General features: G+C 52.7%; 1 protein-coding gene across 6 annotated transcripts in view; it reads right to left on the reverse strand.

The window, feature by feature from the left end:
* TSPAN14 (tetraspanin 14) overlaps positions 1 to 23,077 on the reverse strand; it is a 55,765-nt gene that overhangs the window by 27,843 nt on the left and 4,845 nt on the right. For 2 of the 6 annotated variants that reach the window (XM_055324956.1, XM_055324955.1), the window contains one exon: positions 11,057 to 11,189. The exons of 1 other annotated variant lie outside the window; for it this stretch is intronic. The gene's annotated coding sequence lies outside the window, so the exon portion shown is untranslated. Of the gene's footprint in view, positions 1 to 11,056; positions 12,121 to 17,292; positions 19,929 to 23,077 lie in introns of those variants that run through there. 3 more of the 6 variants (XM_055324954.1, XM_055324958.1, XM_055324953.1) reach the window with 3 other exon arrangements.

Here is a 23,077-nt window from a genome sequence, read left to right on the forward strand (position 1 = left end):
GACCGCTCAACCCTCCGGGTGCAGCACCAACAGGCACAGCAGGCCACGACACCACCACCCAGCTCACCTCCTCCCTTGGTGGGGGGGGCGCGGGAGGGTCTGGCCCCTGTGGTCTCAAAATCCAACTAGGAAGGGGACAGCAACCCAGTCACCACCCACCTCCCCACCCCCCTCCCCACCGTCAGCGCAGCACTTGCTCAAAGGTCCCTTCCAGGAAGGGAGCAGGAGGGCAAGCCCAGGTACCGAAGGACACCATGGGTCACAGGCCACACAGGAGGCCTCAAAGCAGCCTGGGCCACGCCGGGCAGCTGAAGGGGCCCCGCTCCTTCCTGGGGCCACACGAGCTGCCCCGGGCCGTTCCTGCCCTCCGGAAGCCCCAGCATCCTCACCTAGAACTGACCCTAGCGTCGCTGGTGTTGCGCCCAGCTGGCAGCATCAAAGGACTTACTCCAGACACACCTCGGGGCTCCACCCTCTGCAGGTTCTGCAGACTAGGTGCGGGGTGGGACCCAGAATCCGCATTTTTGACAAATTCCCCAGCAATTCTGACACGCAATCACGCCTAACATACCAGGCATCAGCCTGGGGCTCCTGCACAGGTAGAAGGCCCTGCTTGTGCGGCCAGCACATGGGCCAGGCCTGCGGGCAAGACAGCTCTCAGGAGGAAGCCAACCACATTTCACACATTACAAAAACCCCAGAACACTGGGTTTTTCTCCAACTACAGAGGCCTGTCTTCGTGCATAAAGACAAACACTTCTTTTAAACCTAAAACCCAGGTCAGTTTATCCCAGAGAACAGTCTGCTTGGACAGAAATGGCCTAGAAGGCAACACAATGCTCTAAATGGTGGAAACCCTGTTAGGGGCAAGACAGGCTGCTCCTTGGAATCATCCAGCACGACTCTTCACGGTCCCTAGAGAGGCCCAGGTGGGTGGCCGTACCCCCATGGAACTGGCCCCCCGACATGGGGGAGGGCTGCTCAGGCGCGGGCCTGCAGGTCAGGAGTCGAAGGAGGGTGCCCTGGACGGCTTCAGGCCACCGTGGTGAGGCTCTGGCTCTCAGGGCCCCGAAGCACTACACACAGCCCGACTCCCCCGGGAGACCCACTGATCAGCGCCCGTCTGTCCGTCTGTCTTCCGCAGCATTGGCACCCTCATCCCTGCCCCGGCTCGGGGCCTGTGGGAAAGAACCACCCTGAGGTGATTCAGGGACTTTCCCCCTGGAGACCCTTGTTCTCCAGCTCTGGCCTATTAACGGTGGAAAACACAGGCCGCAGGGACTTCATGGCCTGCAGGCTCTGGAGGGGGATCTCTCCTCCCTCACCACAGGTTTCACCCTCTCTCATGTGGTCCCAAAGGCCTCACCCCACAGACACACACAATTGCCCAGGAAAAGCTCTGCTTTCACAGACGTCAGGCTCCAAACCCACACCCAGAGAATCTCAGCAACCGGGACATAAACTCCCAGTCCTTATTTCCTGGAAACTGAGCCATCTGGAACGATGCTAGCCAGGTCCACACCGGGAAGGACTAGAAACACCCGCATCATACATGTACCACACTCCGACGCATCCCCTAAACACCTGCCAGGCCCATCCCAGAGCATTCACACAGGGCATCACACCATTTCTGTTGAACCAAGATAATTCTAGGAGGCCTGGGGGTGGGGATGTCCCAATGACACTATTTCCCCACCCAACTCACAAATGAGGAAACCGGGGAGGGGAAGCAGTTCAGTCTTTCTTCACCCACTTGTTTAGTCCTCCCCATGGGACAATAAGGCACTGAACTAACCACGAGGTGGGGAGAGTCACCCCACTTCCCTGCCCCCACGGAACCTAGGGAGCAGGAAGGAAAAAGCTGCCTCGGGCTCTTGCACGGCTCTCTACTCTGCTGGCCGGTGGGTGGAGAAGCAGATCCTAAACTGCAATGTCACCAAAAGATCCTGTCTCCATAGGGGCGCATCCCAGAGTATAAACTGAAGGAGGCAAGGGGAAGGTCTGTTTGAACCCCAGGCTGAGCCACATCTTCCCACACAGGGCCCTTTGGGTGGAGCCTCAGTTGGAGAAGGCCAGTGCTGAGCTCTAGAGGTCTGGCTCAGCGGCTTCACCCGCCTCAATGAAGGAAAAAGAACACACGGGTACACCTGAGGTGCCAACCTGAGAGTTACCCACAAAGAACCCCAAGGTGGACAAATGCACTGGGGCGACAACTAGAACCCAGATCTGACTCAACATTCAGCAGAAATGACTCCAAAGTGACTGTGTCCCTGACAGCTCACCGTATCTCCTAAACCAAGTTACATCAGAGGAAAGCAGAACTTAGATCCCCAGCAACAAATTCAATTCAAACCAAGGCCATTTAGGGGCACCTGCTGGCTCAGTCAGTAGAGCATACAACTTTTGATCTTGGGGTTGTAGGTTTGAACTCCATGCTGGGTGTAGAAATTATTAAAAATACCATCTTTTAAAAAGCAAACAAAAAAAACCCAATCAAGGCCATTAACCTTAAAATACACACACACACACACACACACATGCAAAGAATCTTATTTTAGCAAAATAACAAAATATCCTAAAAGATGGATCAACTTTTCACAAATACTAATTATCATTGCAACAGAGAAGATTCTCCAAAAGCTATTCTGTAGCTTTTGTATTATGTAGAAATACACAGAAAACCACCATCAGAAAAATTTAATTCCAAGCCCTCAAACTGTCTCCGTTCCAGAACTTATTAAAACAGAATAAAGCGTTTACATGGCAAATAGGAGACATGTTGTTTGTCAAAACATCAACTTCTCGAAACAAGGGGGAAGGTTAGAATCCTTTAACAGTGCTGAGAGAGCTGGCTAGCAGTCTGGGAGCTAACTAATAAGCCAAAATAAATCTAAATATTTAAGGTTGCAAGCACACACACACAACACAACACAGCATTTCAGGACATCGCCTTCACTTTTGAGCCAACAGGAAAAAATAAGAGTATTAAAATACCAATATGAAACAGTGTTCATATTCCCATACAATTAAAGGTAGCATTATCATAAAGGGAACACCAATGATGTCTTCAGCAGCTGCAGCGATTATGACGAAGGGTAAAAATCTACAATATATAAAAATCCATACTTAAAAGACTCCCAGCGTTAGACACGAGGGCAAAGGATATGGACATTATATGAAATGGAAGGACAATATAACTAACACACGGCAAAATAACCAACACATCCCCAGAAGTGAAACCTAAAAACAATCCAGAGACCCTAATTCATGTTACACTTTCCAACAAAATCACCATCGCTACTACTGGCAAGCCCATGGTGAGGACGGGCAAGTTCGTACCAGGTTGCTGGGATGCAGAGTAAACTGCTACTACCTTTGGGTAAGCGATTTGGTCACCATATTCAAAACCAAAAAACGAAAAAGTCACACCCTTAATCCAATAAAGTCATGACTAAGAATTTGCCTCCAGAAAATAAACCAACAGCGGAAAAAAAGAATACGCATTAAGTATGAAATCTGAACATCATGGTTTGCAATTATGGAACAATTTGTAACCATGCGGTTGAAGGCCAAAATGGAAAATAAAAGTATGGAAATGGTTGCATGGTGCGGTGGACTTCTAAGTGGTTCTGGAAAAACATCTCCAGTGTTGTACTTACCATGACCACCTCTGCAATGCAAACTGGCCATTGCTGGGGGGAGGGTGTGACAACCTCAGAGGTTACTAGCCCAACGTGATCACCTCTACTGGCATTATAGACAGGGCTGGTCTACCTTGGGATTATTTCAACCTGTACGATTCCTTCCTTCTCCCTCTCCCTGTTTATTTATTTATTTTTAAAGATTTTATTTATTGGAGAGAGAGAGTGTGTGTGCACGTAGCGAGGGGAGCACAAGGAGGGAGTCCTCAAGCAGACTCCGGGCTGAGCACAGAGTCCAACTGAGGGCTCGATGGATCCCAGGAGACCCTGAGGCCATGACCTGAGCTGAAACCAAGAGCTGGACACTTAACCAAATGAGCCACCCGGGCGTCCAAGCTCCGGCTTAAAAATAAAAATTGTTTATTTTTAATTAATAAAAAAAAAAAGCACATGCTCAACTGTAAAATAGTTGGAAGAGTTCAGAAGTATGAGAAGTGAACTGGCAGTGAGAAACCACTGAACACTGGTTTTCACATTTTCACCGTGACCCACAGTACGAAACACACTAACAAAATCAAGCCAGCACCCACATACTCGCAGGTGCAACTGAGCCTCATGAAACAACGCCTCCTCTTATGGTGTGCCATGCATTCTAGATTTGCTGTTTCAATTTTTTTTTCAAGATCATGCCTGAACTTCCTTTAAGAAGCAATTACTGTAAAAGTTTTTTGAGAAAAAGAACAGGGCAGCCCAGGTGGCTCAGTGGTTTAGCCCCACCTTCAGCCCAGGATCCAGTCCCACGTCGGGATCCCTGCATGGAGCCTGCTTCTCCCTCTGCCTGTGTCTCTGCCTCTCTCTCCCTCTGTCTCTCTCATGAATAAATAAATTTAAAAATCTTTAAAACAAAAAACAAAAACAGAACCTAAGCCAGGCCTCCCTTCACATTTCCAGGGGACCCTTTCAATTGCTAGCTGGTCTTGATATTTATACCCCATAAAATGGCTCTTAGAAATTTCTGTATACAATAAATAGGCCTGCGTTACTATTCCCTGGCTTTCCAGGTCTAGGTACTACCTACCTACTTCCTACCCTGGAAGGAAAGGAGGGGACTCTTTTTACTCCCCCAGAAACCACTTGGCCCCCAGGCCCCTTTACTCTTCTCCTTTCCTGTACCTCCACCCCAATTAAACTCTGGCCATGGCTAGAGTGATTTTCACAGTTAACATTATTATGACCACTTCTGCCATTGGAGTGAACCATATAAACCATAATTACTTTTCCTGCACAACTTCTTGTTCTCTGGAGTTAATAATTCTCTTATTTTTCTGTTTGATTTCCTCTAAACTTCTCAATATTCAACCCCAAATTCAATGCCAGTTGTCCAAGTCTCCTCTCAGTAAGTTCATTCACACTAGATGTTCTATTTCTGTTTCTTCTTCCAGAAGAACACTTCCCTGGAGCCTATGGAGTTTGATCTGGACTGGTGCACAGAAGTCCCTTTACCTCAATTCAGGATACAGCCCGTGAAAGATCCAGTCTTTGCTCCCCTTGGTGAAGAAACGCTTCAGCGCAAAAGGCACGGTATGCCTGAAAACAGCTTTAGTCTATCTTCATTCCTGAACAGAAGTTTGTGTACAGAACTGGAAATCAATTTCATGGAGAATGACAGGAGTGTCACTCTACCTTCTTCTATATTCCAGCGTACGGAGAAGCTGTGAAACCACTTGGATTCCTGATCCGCGTGTTTGATGTGTTTCTTTCTCTCAGTAAAGCTGTAGGGTCATCCCTTTCTCCCCAGCACATTGAAACTTCAGGGTACTGGTCTGGGTTCGTCTTGGTCCACTTGGCTCAGCATCTGATGAGCCCTTCCAATATGGAAACCAGTATCCTTCTAGGCAAATTTTTTTTTTTTATCATTTTTCTCACTGAATTTCTCTCTTTCTGCAACTCCTATTAGGTAATGGGAACCCTGCCTCATCCTTCTGCTCTATTATCCATCTTATCTTTTTTTTTTTATCTGTTTCCTAGATTACTAGTTCCTTCAATCTTACCTTCTAATCAGTCTGATACTCTTGTCTTGCCCTTATCTTTTAAACTTTTAATCATTTTGGTTTAAAAATATTCTTTTTTATAGGGCCCTGTTCTTATTTCATGGATTGGAGATTTCTCTTATCTCTGGGAAAAGGTCTAATTTTTTTCAAAATGTTCTTCTTTCTAAATAGGATGTTTCTCTCAAGTTGCTTTCTTTGTTCTCTTTGTTTTGCTTCCTTTCACTTTAGGCATCTTCTTCAGATGCTGGTATTCCTCATAACAAAATAATTGTCATGAGGAAGGGTAAATGCCTAAAAACTAGCTAGAGGCCTTGAGTTCTGGGGCAGGTGAGTTTCTGTGTAGGCTGATCCAGAATTTGCTGGGAAATCCTTGTTGTTGGCTTCACTAATTCTTTCCTCTTGGGCCACTCAGGTTCCCTCAATGAGGACTCTCCTCCCTGGAAGCCAAATGGAAGTAGAAGGCTGGGATGTGGTCTTCCATATGCACCTCCAGAAATCCCTAGAGTTTCATAGGTCCCTGGTGTTTCCTTCTAAAGAATAAATCTCCAATGTCCAGCAAAGGGGAGAGGGTGTCACCAAGCATCACAGAGGAAAGAAAGTAAACCAAGTATCTAACCATGTCAGCTACTTTCCACTAATTCTTACATTTGGCCATGTCGGCTGCTTCTCTGCACCCCAAACCCAAAATAACAATGTGGTGACACCAACTTCCATATTTTAAACTGGGTCACTCATCCATCTATTCCTGGCTGGCAAATTTTTTCTTGTCATTTCTTCTCCCATTCCTCCTGTCCTTGTAGACAGATTCCTTTTTAAAAATTCCCTTTACCTTGGGGCACCTAGGTGGCTCAGTCGGTTAAGCGCCCTGGGCTTCAGGTCGTGATCTTAGGGTCTTGGGACTGAACCCCACGGTCGGGCTCCCTGATCAGAGAGGAGTTTGCTTGAGGATTTTCTCTCTCCCTCTGCTCCTTATCCTGCCCACTGGCTCTCTCTTTTTCTCTCTCTCGAATAAATAAATAAAGCTTCAAAAATAAATAAATAAAAAGTCCCTTTAACTTTTGTGGAGTTCTATAATAAAGTTAAGTTAGGTGTGTCCCAATCCACCCATTTACACCCAGATCTCTAGGAAGACTGCAAAATACTTTTAGTTGCCATCTTTTTACTGAGCAAAGTGAAAAACCAGGAAGCGTAATTTATCACCATATAAAAGAAAGGGCAAAAAACAAAAAACTTGCAGATGTAATTAAGATAACTGATCAATCAACCTTAAAACTGTGAAATTATCCAAGTGGGTCCCATGTAATTTATGTGAGCCCTTAGAAGCAGAGCTTCCCACCAGCTGAGGGCAGAAGTAGAGAGGTTCCAAGCAGGAGAAGGATGCAGTGCCCTGTTGCTGGATCCCAGATCCAGGAGCCACGCGTGGAGCAGGAGTTAAGGGTAGCCCTGGCTGACAGTCAACAAGGAAGCAGGACCTCACACCTGCAACAGTCAGGACCTGAATGATGCCAACTACCAGCATGAACTTGGAAGTAGATCAGTCCCAGAGCGTCCAGAAAGGAACGCAACCCTGCCAGCACCCAGGTGTGGGCCACGCAGAACCCTAAGCAGAGGTCCCAGCTGAACTATGCTCTACCCAGCAGCACTGTCCACCTGTAACCTGAGCTGGGACCCCCACTCCCCATGGTACCCTTGCTGTCTCCTCTCTCACTCACTCTCCAGTCAGCCATTCACCAAGGCTCGACCTTTCCACATGGCTTGCAAGGCCCCAGCATCAGCATCTGGCCTAATCACAGGCCCATCCCAGGAAAGGGCAGCCGGATTCCAAGGGAGCTGGGGGTCCTGCTGCACTTCCAGGTAACACAGCTTAAGCCCTGGACATCCCTACCACCCAAGACGAGATGGGATGCCCAGGGGGGCTCAGCGGTTGAGCGCCTGCCTTCAGCTCAGGGTGTGATCCTGGGGTCCCGGGATCACACATCGGGGAACCCGCTTCTCCCTCTGCCTCTCTCTCTCTCTCTGGGTCTCTCATGAATAAATAAATAAAATCTTTTAAAAGAGAAAGAGAAAAGAGAGTCCTCAGGGCTCACTGGGTGCTGGGGAACATTCTCAGGCCAAAGAAAGAGGCAGGCCTCAGGTGACAAGTCTAGGAAGGGATGGGTAACTATAGAATGGGAATAGGTTCCAGTGAGAGAGAGGGTCACAAAGGCAGGCCAGAGTGGGCTGGCTCATTGCCCACAAGAGTGAGGTGGCCTCAGCCCCAAGGCACAGCCACCCACAATGAGAAGGGCTCAGATCCACAAGTTCTCAACTGCTCTCTGAGTCATGCTCAGAGTCAGAAGCCCCATCTATGCCCTGCTCTAGCCCTTTCCCCTGAGGGCCCAACTCCTCATGGCCAGGGTCTGCCAGAAACAGTGTGAACTGACATGGCGGCAGCAGCCACGCAGAGGTATCCAGAAGTTTGATTCTTCCTCAGGGCAAGACACTATAAAGCCACACGGGGATGAAGGTGGGCCACCCTCCCTTAACCCGGGGTCACAAGCACCCTGCTCCTGGTACACAAGTGAGGGAAAAGGAAGGTTCCCAGTGTTCAGAGACTGGAGGCCCAAGGGATGGCCTCCATGTGGATGTCCAGGAAAAGCCCAGGCCACCAGCTCCAAGCCCCAGCATGCTCCCCCATGAGCCTGAGGTTCTAACGCTTGGTTTCCTGTATGAAACCCTGAACTTTAGCAAACACAGCATTAGGAGTTTCCACCACCAAAACCTACAACCCAAAACCTGCTGAGTCTAAGGCGCACCAAAGGGCCTCCTTGTCAATCCAGTGAGAGGTGAGACCTTTGTCTACCTTAGTGCTGTCACCAGGAAAGAAGCAGAGGGAGGGAGAGAAGTGGGTCGGAGGAGGGAAGCGGAGAGCCAAGGGCTCAGCGGGAACCATGCTGGGCTGGAATGGAGGTCACCTCATCCAGTGATTTTCAAACTTACTATTTTTATTACTTTGTAAGCTATAGGAGTTTTTGTTCAAAGAAATTCTGACCCAGAAACCCAGCACGAAGACAGACAGAGCAGGTCACTCATCTCAGGAGTCTGAGAGGAAAAGGGGAGGCTCCATGAGGCACACACTTGAAAATGAGGGGTCTGGCCCAGAGGATCCCAAATTCCAAAGAACAGGAGAATCACTGAAGGAGCGCTTGCCAAACTGCACACGGAGAGACTAGTTCAATAGAACTGTGACAGACCTGGAAATTCACGTTTTTAAGAGCTGTCCTTCACAGCAGTCAGTGTGAAGGGACCCTTGCTGGCCAAATCTGGAAGAATCTGAGCATCAGAATAATCAATTATAGTAAATGGATTTGTAACTCACTGAGTAAAATAAGAATCAGTGAGTCCACTTTGATATACATAAATACGTGGATACATAAACGGAGAAGAGAAAGTTCTTTACAGCAGAATGCCAAATGATGAATGTAGAAAGGAATTCATGGAAATAAAATATCACTGTTCGGCAACCAGGACAGAAAGAAATGTCCAGAATCTTCTGTCAAGAATCATCAGTAGGGGATCCCTGGGTGGCTCAGTGGTTTGGCGCCTGCCTTTGGCCCAGGGCGTGGTCCTGGAGTCCCAGGATCGAGTCCCACATTGGGCTCCCTGCATGGAGCCTACTTCTCCCTCTGCCTTTGTCTCTGCCTCTCTCTGTGTGTGTGTGTGTCTCTCATGAATAAATAAATAAATCTTAAAAAAAAAAAAAAAAAGAATCATCAGTGGGTTCTGTTTGGGTCCGTTACAGCTGCTACAAAAAAAGTGGCACAGAGTGGGTAGCTCATAAAGAAGGGAAATTTCCTTCTCACAGTTCTGGATCCAAGATCCAGAAGGATCCTTGGATCCAAGGTCCAAGATCAAGGCCCCAGTATGGTCGAGCAAGCCCTCTTCCAGGCTCCAAGCTGGGACCTTCGGCTGGGCCCCCACCTGGAGGAAGAAGCAAGAGCTCTGTGGCGTTTCTCTGAAGGGTGCTAATCCTATCCACCAGGGCTCTTCCCTCATGACCTAAGTCACCGGGCACTCGATTTCAACATGTGAATCTGGGAGACACCTTCAGACAGGAACAGGTTCTAAAAACAAGTTGATGAAAGTTTGATAAGAAACAGCATGTTTATGTCGTCTCAGAGTATCTCCCCATAGGACACTTATTAATTACAGAGAACATAAAAGTAACTCAGCAGGGGAGAGACCCAGCAGAGCCCACCTTATTAACTACGTCATCACGGTTTCCATCACCCGTAATGAGGCAAGCCAATGCGGGTCCCTCCAAGAGGGGATGCACTGAGGACACATTTCTGTGGTATCCCTGATGAAAGCACAGAACATGAATCTAATCCGAAGGAAAAATCTAAGAAATTCCAATTAAGGGAGTTGTTGTTTTTTTTTTTAAAGATTTTATTTATTTATTCATGAGAGACACAGAGAGAGAGAGAGAGAGAGAGGCAGAGACACAGGCAGAGGGAGAAGCAGGCTCTGTGCAGGGAGCCCGACATGGGACTCGATCCAGGATCAGGCCCTGGGCAGAAGGCAGGCAGTAAACCGCTAAGTCACTGGGTCTGCCCTGATTAAGAGAGATTCTACAAAATAAGTGGCCTCAAATCAAAATGTACAGCTTGTGGCCATTTTCCTTAAACAAAGAAACAAACACCAACAAACAGAACTACAACCTTAGGTCAAACAACCAGCCTGGGGCCCCGGGAGATATCCTGAGGGTGAGTCATCCCACAGCTCACCCAGCAGCTCACCAGGCAGCATCCAGATGCGCAGGCCCACCCAGGTGAGGCAGGGCTTAGTCACCCACAGCTGCTGCCCCCCAACTTCTCAGAAAGCTGGGAAAGGAGGCCCGGCACCTCCCTGTCTTCCCAGCTGCCGTCCCCTCTGCGGTGGCAGGTGAAGCTATGGGCTGGCCGGACGGCGGGGAGCCCCCGCTGCCTTGGGGCCTGGCGCCCCGATCAGCCCTAAGTGCTTGAAACGTCTGCCCCCAGAAGCGGGTAGTACACACGACGTGGAGCATCTGGACCCCGTTCACAGTGACATCTCCAACGTGGGCAAGACCCCAGGAGGCCAACACGCTGCGAGGTGCAGACCTCGGGAGGCTCGGGGTGCGCCCCAGGCCCCCCTGAAATTCTCAACTAAGGGCCCGGCGCAGGGCTCCCTAGGCTGCCGTAGGTGTGCCAAGGAATCCTCCAGTGTGCAAACCCGCTATGCCAGTCCCTCCCAGTGCAAAGGCTTTTGTTGTGGGAGACAAACACCCCAGACTTGATTCTACATGTCCGGGCACCTGCTGTGTGCAAGGCACCCAGAATGAGGCTGGGGAGACTGAGTACTCACCCTGACACCCGGGCCTGACTCCGGTGCCTGGGGCCACACCTCCCTCCCCGAATCCAGGAGTCTCGAAGGTGCTGGAGGGCAGGAGCCCGCAGGAAGGAAGGAGGAGGAGGCTGGAAGCTGGTCAGGAAATGATCTACAGCGATGATGGATTAAAGGTGAACGAGGTGAGAGCTCCGCCTCCAGACAGCTGCTAACTTGCCCTGACATGGGGACACCACACTGCAGCTCAGCAGAGTCCCCCCCAACTGTCCCACCCACAGCACCCCACCCGGGGGCGCCCCAGCTCAGGGCCAGGCCTTGTGGATGAGACACAGGGCGCGGATGCCCCCGCAGAGCTGCCCCTGCTGGGGCCCCAACAGCACACGTTCCGGGTGATGAGGGGGCCCACGCGTGGGGAGAAGTCAGCTCTGCTCCAATGACTGCGTCTTGGCCACCCCTTCCGGGGAGGGTTGGGCCTGCCCAGATCTGCAGTGTGCTCTCTGCAGGAGTTTGCCCTGCACGCACCCCGCTCACCCCCAACACACAAAACTATGTAAGACTTAGAATTACACACACTGCCTCCCTTTCCTCCCACTTTCCATGCCTGAAATGCCTGAAGATTGTGGTTCCAAAATATCAAAAATCTCTGTACCCAAAATTGCACAGTCTGCTAACGGTAATACTGTGTTTTGAGACAACCAACCCACTTCACTTCAGGGACAGCACTGGGAGCACCCCGGAATCCTGCTCGGGTCCGCAGCCTTCTGAGGCCCGAGGCCTGGGCAGGGCCTGGCTTCTGGCTTCCTCCCAGCAATGCAAACAGCCCGGGGTGGGGGCAGGGGGAGGTTCATAGGGCAAAGAAAAAAAACAAACTTCCCAAACAAGCTAAGAAAAATGAAGCCTGCTAGGAAAAAATAAAGAAAACTTTGCGCCCTGAAAACACAAAGAAAAAAGGAATGGGGGGGGAGGGTAGTTTTTTTTTTTTTAATGCAAATCAGTGGTGCGACATTGCTGGAAAAGGCTGAGAGGGGTCAGATAAGCAGCTCAGTCCCTAAACAGAGTCCCAGAAGGCCAGCCCCCCCCCGCCCCCGCCCCGTGGCTGTGCAGGGAGCCCCGTCTCCTCCAGCCTGCAGACTGGCGCCCCCAAACCCCCCCAGAACAAGGTGGGCAGGCGATCCTAGTGCTATCAAGGGAGACCTCAAACTTTGTTCTGCTACAAAAATAAATGTGTGGTCCTTTCTGAACTATTCATTTGAACTTCAACATACACCATAACCTCCTTCTAGAGAATGTTTTGTGTTTCTATTGAAAAAACAACATTTACAACCTGATTCTGATCTGTCGTCCAGCTGGGACAGATGGGGTGGGGCGAGTGGCACCAGATGGCTGAGGGAGGCTCCCTGCCACCCTTCACAAAGGAGGGCTCCGATTACCCCCTCTTACCCCCTCGGCTCCGTGCCCCAAGGATGACCTCGCCAGCAGGCTTGGAGGAGGTGCCCGCAGCTGCCAGCAGAAGGGCTTCCTGGGGGTCCCCCCCCCGGGGTCCCCCCCCCCCCGCCTGCACCCAGGGATAGCTGCTGGAAACTGCACAGCCGTCAGTCAGGGCTGCCAGACCTGAGTGAAGTCGACGACTTTCAGGAGGGCAGGAGGGCAAGAGGGCAAGGTCTGCAAAACCACAAAACAGACTGAGGAAGGTGTTAGAGCAACAGGCAGGCGCAGCCTAGCTCAGGTGCCTGAGCCAGGGCTTCTCAAACTTGAAGTGTATGCAGATCACCTGGGAATTTTGTGAAAATGTCAAAGCAGCTCAAAAGCTGCTCACGCAGCGCCCAATTGTTGCCCAGGACAGGCCTGTGGCCAGTGCTCTGAAGGGAGAGGACCTGAGAGAAAGCCTTAGGACAAGTCATGGGAGGAAAGTCCACCCACCCTGGTTGCGATTAGATTTCCGGGTGTGTAATCCGCTTTCCTGGAGCAGTTTGGGTCTTTGGTATTTTAATGCATCCCACTGGATCCTTACAGGTTATTTTTATTCCCATTTCACAGCTGTGGAGGCTAATGTAGCCCAGTGACTGGAGAAGCTGGACTCCCTGACTCTTGGGCATCTTCCAAGAAGGCCTCCCGTGACGTCTGGCAGGAACACACTGCCTAGAGCAGTGACACGGAGGCTGATCCTGGCGAGGCAGACAATGGGAGGAAAGCCACTGGGGCGGCTAGGCCCAGGAGGCCCAGGGGATGAAGACTGGGTGGGGAAAGGCAGATAAAGGGCCAGAAACCAATCCTGAAGGGGCACCAGCGAAAGAGACGGTTCTGGCTTCTGGGATCTACAACTTTTATCTTAGAGATAAAAGTTAAACCTAACCCCCCACAGGAAGAAGAGAGGGAATATTTATTTATGTACAGAGGGTATCTTTCTGTCAGTGTTTCTGTTTTTGCTTAAAACAGCCTGGCTCACTTTAAGGGAAGGTAAAATGCAGAGCTTTTGCTTTCTTCCCCTGAGCCCACCATTCAAAAAGGGAATGCGGGCCTTGGGGACTCACTCGGCCACACCCAGGCCTTGAGAACTGACAGTACAGGTTAGGCCTTGGGGTGGGTGGGCTTCTATATAAAAAAACAACAGACATCTGCGGAGGCTGACCATCACCACCACCCCTCAAGAACCTAAGGAAGAATGCCTTCCGTTAATCCCATCTGATAAACTTTCTTCCCCCAAGAGATCCTGAATTAACAAGAGGGGCTGTCAAGGTAGTGACCAATCACTTTGGAATTAGAAATCAAAGAACTCAGAGTCACAGCTAAAAAATTTCGGCAGTTCATCTGTGCAACCAACCCTTGCATTTTCCAGAGACCGAAGCCCATGGAAAAACTGCCAAGGTCACCCGGAGCGAGCAAGTGGCAGAGCTGTCTTCCCCAGCCTTGCACCTCCGTGAGCTTTTTCCAGAGCACCTGCTGCTGCAGTCATGACCTTTTCCAACCCCTCTGCGTCCAACTACCTTCAAGGCAGCACCGGCGTTTTAATGCATCTGAAAGGAAACTTAGCTCTTTTTGCTGCGTCTTGTACAGCATGTGCCGAAATGACAAACACTCCAAACTGCAACCCTGTCCAGGGCCGGAACTCACTCCCTAATTTGTGAGACCTGGCTAACGAGGAGGGGAGCAGGATCTGCAACCCCCAAATCTGCCTCTCTGGTATAAAGATTATCTTGATCTCATTATTTTTAAAAAACAGCAAGCAGGGGAGAAGCTCTGAAAACTACTTAGAAGTTACTGAAGGGAAATTTACATTTACAAGGGAAGTCTCCACTTGAAAGGGTGTCTCCTCTCAGCACCAGGAAGAGGAGGGTGACACTAAATCACAAGAAACTTGAGAGACAAAGCCCAACTTAAATCTGCATAACAATGTTATCCTGTTTCCAGGTCTTCTCTCCCAGCCCCAATCATCTTTCTTGTGTCTGTAGCTGGAAAACATATTTAAGGTGAGGGCTTGGGCCATTTCCAGGGAGTTCCTCAAGTTCTCCTGGATCTCTCTCACAGAAGCAGGTGTACCTGTTGCTCAACTTGTTTTTCTCCGGCTCATCTATCTCTTATTACAGGAGCTCTCAGTCAAGAACCAAGAAAGGCAGAGGGAAAATTCTTTTTCCTCCCCTGCAACGAGCCAGGCTGATTTCAAAGATGGCTAGGTTTTGGACGGGTAAGATAAAATGCTAAACACAAGAAAAATAGTGCAAATTACTCGTTCTCATGCAAAACTACTCTACTTCAGAGGCAGGTGACTGTTCAGAGTCTGGCTGCGGTTTAGAAAGCAAAGCAAGAGACTTCTGGCTTGGGGTGGACACAACTCCAGAAAAAAGTGCCAGGGAGTAGCCCTCAGCATTGCCTGCAACCCCCCATGTGGGTGAAATTGGCCCCCCCAGGAGGGAGCTCTTGTTACGCCCACCAAAACCTGAGGGAGGTGAGACACAGGCAGACATGAAGGGGCAGCTGGGAGAACAATCCCCACAACCAAACAGGGACCAAAAAAAAAAACAGAAAAACTTTCTCAACCACCTGTGCCACTAACTGCCAGGAGCTCTTCCTCCCAGGACTTCATCATGGACTCCACTGAGGAGGGGGGTCAGAGCCAAGGAAGACCACACTGGGTGCCTGGGAGGAGCTTTTCCTGTCAAAGACCAGGAGGCCTGCGCTCCAGAGGTGCTGTGTGTTTTTCTCGCCCTCTCATCTTTCTCACCCCCTCTGTGGCCACTAACAGGTGGGATCTCTCCAGGCCCCCACTGTACAAGTCACCAAGATTCTGATCCAGTAAGGGGGGGTGACCTCTAATCAAACAGATCTTGACACTCCTGGGGGGATGGGGGTACAGCTGGGAGAACCAAGTACAGCCAGGGGACCGCCTATCTTTGCCTCAGTGGGAAGATTCCTGTCCTGGGGGCTTCCACTGGTGCTGCGCACCTGCCTCCTGCCTGCTGCCCCCCAGCCTGCTGACTTCCCACCCTGCTGCCTGCTGCCCTGCGCAGCCTGCCTCAGCCTGCCTCCCTGCCTCAGCCTGCCTCCCGGAGCCTGCTGACCCCCCAGCCTGCCCCCCCCAGCCTGCTGACTTCCCACCCTGGGGCAGCCTGGATGGCGCAGCGGTTTAGTGCCACCTTTGGCCCAGGGCCTGATCCTGGAGAGCCGGGATGGAGTCCCACGTTGGGCTCCCTGCATGGAGCCTGCTTCTCCCTATGTCTGTCTCTGTGTGTGTGTGTCTCATGAATAAATAAAATCTTAAAAAAAAAAACCCACCCTGCTGCCCCCCAGCCTGCCTCCCCCTGCCTGCTGACTTCCCACCCTGCTGCCCTGCTGCCCTCCAGCCTGCCTCCCCCAGCCTGCTGCCCCCCCCAGCCTGCTGCCTCCCACCCTGCTGCCTGCTGCCCCCCCACCCCCGCATGCCTCCCCAGCCTGCTGCCTGCTGCACCCCCCTGCCTGCTGCCCCCCACCCCCGCCCCCGCCGCCGCCGCCGCCGAATGTTCCAGAGCGCGGACGCGGCAGAACAAAGGAAAATGGCCGTGGCTCGGGCGGCGTGGAGGCTCCGGGCAGAGACGGGGCCGCGCCAGGCGCAGGGCCAGCGGGGCCTGGGGCCGACGGCACCTGGCGCACCTGGCGCACCTGGGCCCGGGCGCCCGCGCAGGAGAGCTCCGGCAGGTGCGGTGCGGGGGCCCGGCTCTCCGCCCCCCGCCCCCCGCCCCCCGCCCGGCTGCTCAGAACTCTGGTGGGAGACCTGACCCGGCGTGACCACCCCGTCTGGGGGGGGAGGAGGCAACCAGCAGGGGGGGCCAGCGACAACAGCAGCCGGGCCGCGCCCCACCCCCCACCCCCCCCACCCCCCCCCCCCACCCCCGGCCCCGGCCCTGCCCCGCGCAAAGAACCCACAATGGGAGGCAGCAGGAAACCAGGGCGGCCTGTGAATAGCCCCACTGTCACTCCCCAGGCCCCACCCCCTCGGCCCTACAGGTCAGCCCCCGCGGCCACCAGGCCACAATGGGAACCTCTGTACTGGCAGCCCCAAGCCCCAGGCAGCAGTGCCATGGGCACGGCAGCTCTGGATTTCCCCTGGGGGCAGCCAGTGATGGCCACGGTGGGAGAGAGGGGGCAGGGGCACCGGCAGCAAACCCTCTCGGTCAGGGTCGCAGCAGCCCCCTTTCCTCTGCCTGAAAATCTCCCCGCTGGCCCTGCCACCGACGGAAAGACTGTGGTCACTTCAGAGGCACACAGTGGCCACGGGGATGGGGAAACGGATGGAGGATGGAGGGCTCCCAGAACTCCCAAGAGGATGCCAGGCCATGGCTCCCACAAGCACCCTCTCTCTCATTCCTCCCTCCCTCCTCCCAGCCCAACCCTGGAGGAAGAACTCAGCTGCCCTCACCCCCCACCCCCACCCCCCCACCCCGCTTCTGCTCTGAAAGGAAGCCCTCTGAGAAAACCCATCTATTATTTAGACCAGGTGCCTTCCACACTGGCTTTTTAAAATCACAGGGTGGCAATCAGACACAAAGTGGCCTAAAGTGCAGAACGGGGCGGGGGGGGGTGGGGGGCATCCCAGAAACAACAAAGGCTCTGGTGAAGCCAGGACAGGAGGCCTGACCCTCACACCAACCCCTGAAACCGAGGGAGGAAGTGGATGCGAGAGCCCCTCCTGGCTTCTCAGCCAAGACTCCCAGGTCACACCCCTACCCAAGTCCTGCACAAACCCACATCTGCAAAGCCTCTCCTCCCTCCCCAGACCTTACCTGGCTCCGGCTGCCTCCTCTTACACACTTTTGAGTATGCACAGGGCCCAGCCAAAAGCTGCAAACAACAGGTGTTCTGCGGAGACAGGCTAACCTGAGCTGAACCAAAACCAGACTGTGTTGGGAACCAGACCACCAGCACCCCACAGTGTGCCCTCCAGCTCTGGGCTCTGCCTGCAGAAATAAATACAAGATCCCTCAGAAAAAAAGCTTGGAAACTTTCCTTCTCCCTCTTGGAATCAAAACAACGTGCCTCTCTTCTCGTTAAGCACTCAATGCCCGGACTCCTCTTCCAGCCGTCTACTACAGACCTGTGAGCATGTGCAAGGCACTCCTGCAGCTTGGCTTCCAGAGACAGAATTGGTACTGAAAGCAACCTCAACGTCCATCAATAGGAGGCTGACAAAGTGAATCACGGTTTACCACGCAGCAAAAGAACGTGTTACAGGAGAGTGGACTGTACTGGGCTGACATGGAGCAATCCCAAGATAAGCTTTAGGGTAAAAATCACTAAGTACAGAACAGAGTAATTAGTATACTAGCAAGGGGATAAACAAGAGGAGTACAGAGAGGAGACGCTTGACTAGGCAGCCAGCAGCTGGTGATGGAGGCCTCAGGGGAGCAGAACTGAAGGAGTCAGGCATGGAAATGCTAATTTTCACTGTGTATCTTTATGTGGCAGTTTTTTTTTTTTATCATGTATACATTTTTTAATTAAAAAGTCAAACCTAAATTGACATTTAAAATCCCTCATGTTTGTGACTGTAAGCCAAAACAAAATGAAACAAAACAAAACACACCTGTAGCTCTCCGCCTGCACCTTCTGGTATCTCCCCAGAACAGAGGACGGGGGGAGAAGTGGGGGGAGGTGGGGGAAGGGGTGCCAGCCTCTGTCATCAAAAAAAGAGGACCAACTCAGAGAGGTCCCTGCTCACAACTCCTCCCTGGATCCCAAAATAGAAGTTTTCCCAGGAAGACCAAGAGCAGATTCTGCCAAAGGCGGAAAGGACACTTGAAGGAGGGCCCCTGGGGGCAGGTCTACTCTCTGGGGAGACTGGAAGACCCCAAGCTTCAGGCAATGTGCACATGTGGGGGGAGAGGCTGAGCCTCCGGCATCCCGGGCCTCAGACGCGGACCCTTCTCAGGGCCCTCCCCAGCCGCTGGTGAGACTCAAGATCCTAGTGGTAAGAACCCATCCCAATTTTAGCAGCTAAAGAAAGCTATTTCAACAGATTTCTAGGCCTGGCCCAACTCCAAGTACAGGCTAAAAACAGTTTCTCCAAAATCCCAGCTCAAAACCCTGATCCCTTAGCCACTAAACCCCATTCATATACCTTTCGGGAAATGGGAACTGCAAAATGGAGTCGGCGAGATGGGTCTGTATATTTATTCCTTACTAAAGGGATACACACATGTTGTTTAAAAGCCTCCCTTAACTGCATGTCAATACTCTGCACTCAGAAGCACTGATGTATTTCCTCCAAGTGATTTTCCCCCTAAGGAACAATATAATAACCATCCCAGTCTCTCCTGCTTCTGAAGGGTATGACACAATGCCTAGTACCACCACGATTGGCCAGGCTGTATGGGTGAGACCATCTGGAAGGCAGGGAGTGGTTCGTGAATGGAGCTCTTCCTCCCGAGCAGAACTAGGCCCCCACTTAGTGCCACCACCCCCAGGCTACCACCCCAAAGATCTAATGACCTCAAGCTCACAGGCTGCCCAGGCCTCAGAGAAAGAAGGCTGCAAAGGGGCAAAGTGTATGTTTGGCTCCCCCGTTCCAGAAGATGCTCTCTGATGGCTGCTCAATGTTCAACTAGTAGCCCCCCAATTAAAGAGCACAAATGAGATTTCACAACAAGCAGAATCAGGCTGGCACTCGGAGCCATCAAACCTCAGCTGCCAGGAAACAAGTCCCTGCCCCTCTCAGCGAGCCCTCCGCAACCCCTCAGCAGCTCTTGCCCTGAATACTAGAACCCTCCATCAGACCAAGCCCAGCCCCTCTCCAGGCATCTTCCTGCGTGAGTGGGCCAGGCCCCCACCCCTAAGTAAGCACTGATCCTCAACACACCCAGTCCTGTGGCACCTCAACTGGCACCTGCCCCACTACGTCATCTGTCTACCCTCACCCAGAGGGGCCCTGAGCCACCCCGGCACCTGGGTACATGCCACTCCCTCCTCCTTGCCCCCTGGGAATGAAAACCCGCCACTACCACCACCTGACTCCCTTGTCAACACGCCCCCTCCAAATGTGTCCACGTTTACACCGTTGCTTGTATGTCACGGAAAACACCTAGGACTCAGGAGACTGTGAGGGTACAGGGCCAGCTTCTGGCCTGGAGCCTTCAGGAGTGAGGATAGCCCCCAAACCACAGCCAACAGGTGCTCTTCAGACCCCCTTCTTTCTCACAATAGCAGGCGGCCTCCTTCCTAAGCAGCTGGCTGCTGAGACAGGAGCTGTCCCAGGAGCAGAAGATACACCAAACCAGATCATCAGTGTGGGGACTGACCAGGTTGAGAGGAGGGACAGAGAGAAAACAAGGAGTAGCACAGTAGCATGAGTGGTTGGCTGGAAGCAGGGATGGGAAGGGCGGGGAAGGAAGGGGGAAGAGCTGCGGGGCTCTCACCAGAAGGCCCTGGAGTACAGTTCCCCCACACCCCCACACCCCCCACACACAGCACCTCCCTGGGTCCCACTCAGACAAATGAGGCAGCTCAATCCCTAGGAGGAGGGTGAGCCACAAAGTTGTCAGACTGGTTGGCCCAGGATGGAGAGAACAGGAAATACAGGGTACAGAGGCCAAAGAACAAGGGCCAGACAGGGAGGGTCGTCCAGCCCCAAAGGGTTGCTGTCTGGCACCCCGACAGCTTTGGCAACAGGAGCCAGTGGCGGGGGTGGGCGGTGGGGGGCGCTGCAGGGAACCCAGGCTGTTTCGCGGGTGCTGAGGGGTGATCCAGCAGCCGAGAGTAAGGAGCTGGGAGATGCTAAAGAGGAGGACTCAGGTTTCTGGAAACAAGGAGAGCCACCACTCCTGAGAAACAAGAGTGGACAGTGAGGAGCTCAGGGCAGCGCGAGGACCAGGAGCAAGCCTCGGAATCCTGACAGACGGGCTCTCCTCGACCAGACTTAGCCAGGCTCTCTGGAGCCCTCCGCAAGGCCAGGCCTGACCCAGGGCTGCCATCTCCGTCCTCGCACAGGCCAGCTGCCGCGAGACTCCTGCTGAGTCTGTTCAGCCCAGAAGCCCTCACCCTCCATGCCTGAGCACCTCAGCTTCTAAGAACCCCGGGGTAACAGCGGATCACCCTAGCCTGCCTTCCTGAGGTCAGTCATCGAAGGATCACCCTACCCTCTCCGAGACGCCCCATCCGCCAACCCCCTCCACCACTCTGCCCCTTGGCTATTAATCTCTGGTTTTCCAGGCTGTATTTGAGGTGGAGCCCAATCTCTCTTCCCCACTGCAAAACCCCAAGCAGAAGTCCTCCTCCCTGTTGCAGTAGTCCTACATCAAGTCCGCTTTGCTGTCTTAACAAGTGTCAGAGTAATGCTCTTTAGCAACACGGAGCTCCAAGCCTTCGGGGACCCAAAAAGGTGGGACCCACCTGGCTTGGGGCTGGGGCTGGCCTTCCACACCAAGGCCCGGGGACAGACCCATCGGCCTGAAATAAGACCGCCAATGTGCAGGCGGGCCAGGCAGGAGGGAGGTCTCTTCATGGCAAAAGCCACTCCGTGAGCAACCATAGCCTGTCTCCAGAGCAGTTGGTGACAGCAGCCGGAGGCACAGATGGAGGATCATGATGTTCCTGCTGCTGAAGGTCACGCGGTGGCGTGAACTGCTGCAGTGGGTGTGTGGGGCCCAGTCACCCCTCCCCAGGAGGCCCACATCTGAGCACAAGGTGGCTCTTTTCCTTAATGCCACCTTCTGATAAGCCAGGCTTTTCTCGGGTGGCCCAACGGGCTGGCTTCTGAGACTGTGAGCATGAAACCCTGCCTTGGGCTATGTGTCCTGGGAGATGCTCCGGCTCTCGGCCCTCCCAGGCTCACGGCTCGGACCTCTGGGTGTAGATGATGAAACCGATTCAGGGGACACTCGTTTCATTCCAGCAGCTGCCAGGGACTCTCTCCTGGGTGTCAGGACTAGGAATTCCTCAAAGCCTCTCTTTTAAAAAGCTCTCTGGGCCCTGCAGATAGCTTGGCACAGGCCCCAGCAGCTGGTACACATAGTCAGGGAAAACCCAGAGAGGTCATCAGACCTCTTCTGGGCTCAAACCCTGCCCAGCCCCTTGTCTTGGCCTGCGTCTCCCCAAATCTTAACCCCCAGGAAAGCCTAGTCTTAGCTCTCCCAAATCCCAGGGAACACACAGTCTCCGAGAGCACCAGGAACTCACCTCTCACCCACGATCCCAGAGGCCACTTTAGAGCCAACTGCTGTGGCTCGCAGCCACATGGCGCCCGCTGACAGAGCCCAACAAGAGCGGGGCCAGTCCCTCCAGTTATCCAGCTGATGGACACCAGGACTCGAAACCTTCTCCCTGGCTGCTCAGCAAGGGAAGCAGAACAGACCCCAAGAAGTGAAGGGTTTAACCCCACCCTGCCCAGGCCCACTGCAGCTTAGCTGACCAGGCCTCCAAGAGAGAAACCACAGCATGACAGAGCCCGGCCCAGCCCCACCCAACTCCACCAAGCCCAAGAGTAGAGGAAGTGGGGTTCCCAGAATCAGCTCCGGTGAACACTCTGCCGAGAGCTGTCACTGTGACGGCAGCAGCCCCCAACCAGAGCATCGGGCCTCACTAATCCTGGGGCTCAGGTCCTGCTTCTCAGACCTGAGGTTAGTGTACGGGAGCTTCCCAGTAACCCCATGAGAGACAGGAAGGGCAGACTCTTCTCTCATTACAGAGGAGAAAATCACGCGGGGGGTGTGTGTGTGTGTTAAAGACAGATACTCTAAGTCACTCAGCTAGAAAGCAGATACAACCTGAAGCTGGCCTCCACTGTCTACCCTACAAGCCAGACAATGTTATTCGTCTTCGTGCTTGACTGGCGGAGGCACTGAACACTTCCCACCACCAGCCAGGGCCTGTGCTGTTCCAACACAGGCACCTGCCCTTGTCTGAACCAAAAAATATGCTCTTAGGTAGAAAATGGATGTAGAAAATACCCCACACTGATTCGGAGAGGACACTGCTGTAATGGAAGAGAAGACAAGCCAGGAACACTGGCATCCACCTAAGCCAAATAGTACCCTGGCAACTCTGCTGAGCAGCCAAGAGCACGACCACTGCCGTAAACCCCCGTGACCTTGCCCTCTATTCCAGGTGGGAAAGCAGAGAGGCCCAGGGAAAAGGAGGAGTTAGGAGTAAGGACAGGAAGTGAATCCAATACAGAAGAACCTGGGGTCTCACCACCTCCACCTCCAGTGCTTCCCGGCCCTGCTGGAAGTCACCAGAGACCATGCAGGTGACAAAGCACAAAAGCAAGGTCCATAGTGTAGCTAGCTCTTTAACACCCCACAAGGGTGACTCAAGTGGGAAACTGCAATTAACAGAGAGGTTCTGACCCCTTCGCTAGGCCAGAGAACCATCGAGCCCCACACTCAATCAAACTTGCTCTCCGTGTGTTTCCATCTTTTAGTGCCCTTGTTACCTTTCCTTTCCATGCCAGCAGGCCTACAAGCTCAGCCCCAAGGTCTCAGAAATGAAAGAGGAAGGGCAAGGCCTACCTGTTACTGCTTCTAGAAAAGGTGGCTGCCCCTACCAGCCACACAAAGGTAAAGCATGGGGATGTCC

Source organism: Nyctereutes procyonoides, unplaced genomic scaffold (assembly GCF_905146905.1).
Source record: "Nyctereutes procyonoides isolate TBG_1078 unplaced genomic scaffold, NYPRO_anot_genome, whole genome shotgun sequence".
NCBI lineage: Eukaryota > Metazoa > Chordata > Mammalia > Carnivora > Canidae > Nyctereutes > Nyctereutes procyonoides.